The 2500-nt window shown below is 53.0% G+C and overlaps 1 pseudogene across 1 annotated transcript in view; it reads left to right on the forward strand.

Moving 5' to 3' along the window:
* LOC308151796 (E3 ubiquitin-protein ligase HECW1-like) overlaps positions 1 to 2500 on the forward strand; it is a 36522-nt pseudogene that overhangs the window by 567 nt on the left and 33455 nt on the right. The window contains exon 3 of the transcript in view: positions 1 to 14. This exon is cut by the window's left edge and continues 115 nt beyond it. The product of the transcript in view is annotated as an E3 ubiquitin-protein ligase HECW1-like (transcript). The remainder of the gene's footprint in view (positions 15 to 2500) is intronic.

Raw genomic sequence — 2500 nt, forward strand, 5'->3', positions numbered from 1 at the left:
ACTGCCTTGATAAGGTCATGTATATGGCATGGTATAGCGCAGAACTCAAAGACTCGAAGCAGGTGGAACAACTCAAGCAGGATACAATCAGTGGCCTCAAGCAGATCAACAACACTGCTCTCCCTGGGAAGCTGAAGCTGTGGTGCTTTCAGTTTGGACTGCTGCCCCGTCTCATGTGGCCAATTTCCATCTACGAGGTCACACTATCCCATGCCAACCGGCTGGAGAGACTGGTGAATGCACAAGTGAGGAAGTGGCTTGGACTGCCGAGAGGCCTTAGCAGCATAGGCCTGTATGGCAACGGAGCCCTCTCCCTACCAATCTCAAGCCTGGTGGAGGAGTACAAATGTGCCAAATCAAGGATGGAAATGACTCTAACAGAATCCCGGGATCCATTCGTCAGAGGTGCTGCTCCAATCCTAGCAACGGGGAGGAAATGGAAGCCATCTGCAGCAGTTGCGGTGGCAAAGACCGCCCTCAGACACCGGGATATAGTGGGGCATGTCCAACATGGCAGAGGGGGCCTTGGCTTGGAAACAACAACACCCACATGGCAAAAGGCTACTCCAACCGAACGGCGGAAGATGGTGGTTGAGGAGGTGCGCCACCAGGAGGAAGCAGCCAGGTGCGCCAAGGCAGTCTCCCAAGCCCAGCAAGGCCGCTGGATGAAGTGGGAGAGCGTGGAGAGGAGGAAAATCACGTGGAACGAGCTGTGGAGCATGGAGTCTAATAGGCTAAGTTTCATCATCAGATCCACATATGATGTCCTGCCCTCTCCTACCAACCTACATCTCTGGTATGGAGAGGACCCAGCCTGTCTCCAGTGTGCAGCCCCAGCAACCCTCAAACACATCTTGGTGGGTTGCAAGACCAGTCTAACTCAAGGAAGATACACCTGGCGCCACAACCAAGTGCTAAAGTGCTTGGCTGCCGAACTTGAGCACAAGAGGGTAACCACCAACGCCATGCCTCTAAATGCCCAGACTACCTTTCCACGGAAAACAACCTTCATCCGGGAAGGGGAGAAACAGCGGACCAAGCCATCACCTCCAGACTCAGGCCCACTGAACGCAGCCCGGGATTGGGAAATGCGGGTAGACCTCAGCCAGAGGCTCACCTTCCCACCCGAAATTGCAGCGACCAACCTGCGCCCAGACCTAGTCCTCTGGTCCAAGTCCTGCCGGCGTGTCTTCATCGTAGAACTGACGGTCCCATGGGAGGAGGCCATCGATGAGGCATTCGAACGGAAGAGGCTGCGGTATGCCAACTTAGCAGTCGAAGCAGAGGGGCGGGGCTGGAACGTGAAGGTGTGGCCAGTGGAGGTGGGCTGCAGAGGCTTTGTAGCCAGCTCCACCACAAGGCTCCTGAGGGCAGTAGGGATCAGAGGACAGGCCCAACGGAAGGCAATCAGAGAACTGTCCACTGCAGCAGAACGGAGCAGTCACTGGCTGTGGCTGAAACGTAGGGACCCAACATGGGCTCCCAAATGACCACGTGGTGCCACCGTGCGACACACACCCAGGCCTGATCAGCCTGTGGTGGGCCAACCTCGGCAGAGGGTGTCTTGTGATAACTGGCCGAAACACCCAATGAGGTCGGGGACCACAACTGAAGATGTGTCGTACTGGTGGCACCACGTGATCATTGCCAAATTCCACTCCACCCAAGAGGACATCTCCAACTCCACTCAATTGTTGTGCTGAATATTTAGGGATTTTAACAACCAGTCCTATTAAGAATCCATCTATCATGCATTTTATTTTACTTTTATTCATGTGAAACAATGCATTTTTGTGTACGACAGATTCAATATTATTTCCAACCTCTTATTTATTTTTTCTTTCATTGCAGCTTACTGGCACGTACACCTGCCAGCGAATGACAGCCCGTTGGCCAGTGGCAGTGTTCCACAACATCCTGGATGTGTCTGCGTGTAACGCATATGTGGTATGGATGGCGATCGACCCAGTGTGGAATCGGGAGAAGAGTTTCAAGAGGAGACTCTTCCTGGCAGAGCTCGGGAAAGCATTAGTTACTCCTCTAATTCAAAGGCGCCAGCACCTTCCCCGCACACCAGCCTCTGCCAGTCTGGTTAGGAGTCAGCAAGCCCCAGCCGCTGCCCCAGCCGCTGCCCCCCAGCAAGGACAGGGGCAGAAAAGGCAAAGATGCAAGCTCTGTGTCCCTAGAGACAATAAAACAAGCCTTACATGCTACAAATGTGATGCCTACGTTTGCAAGGCACACTCTGACCTGATTGCAAAATGCCACTCCTGTGGGTGAACACACACACACAGGCAGAGAGACCTTGACTCTGACCACCGTTCTTGTGGTGTACCTCCTCTCTCAACCCAATCATCAAAATAGAATGATATGCACATGCAACACTACAGTAACAGCTATGATTGGGCAATGGTATAGTATATGTCCTGGCTTTCTTGCTTCTGCAAGCAAACACACACACACACACACACACACACACACACACACACACACGACTATT

Source organism: Nansenia antarctica, assembly GCF_963989245.1.
Source record: "Nansenia antarctica genome assembly, chromosome: 2".
Classification (NCBI taxonomy): domain Eukaryota; kingdom Metazoa; phylum Chordata; class Actinopteri; order Argentiniformes; family Microstomatidae; genus Nansenia; species Nansenia antarctica.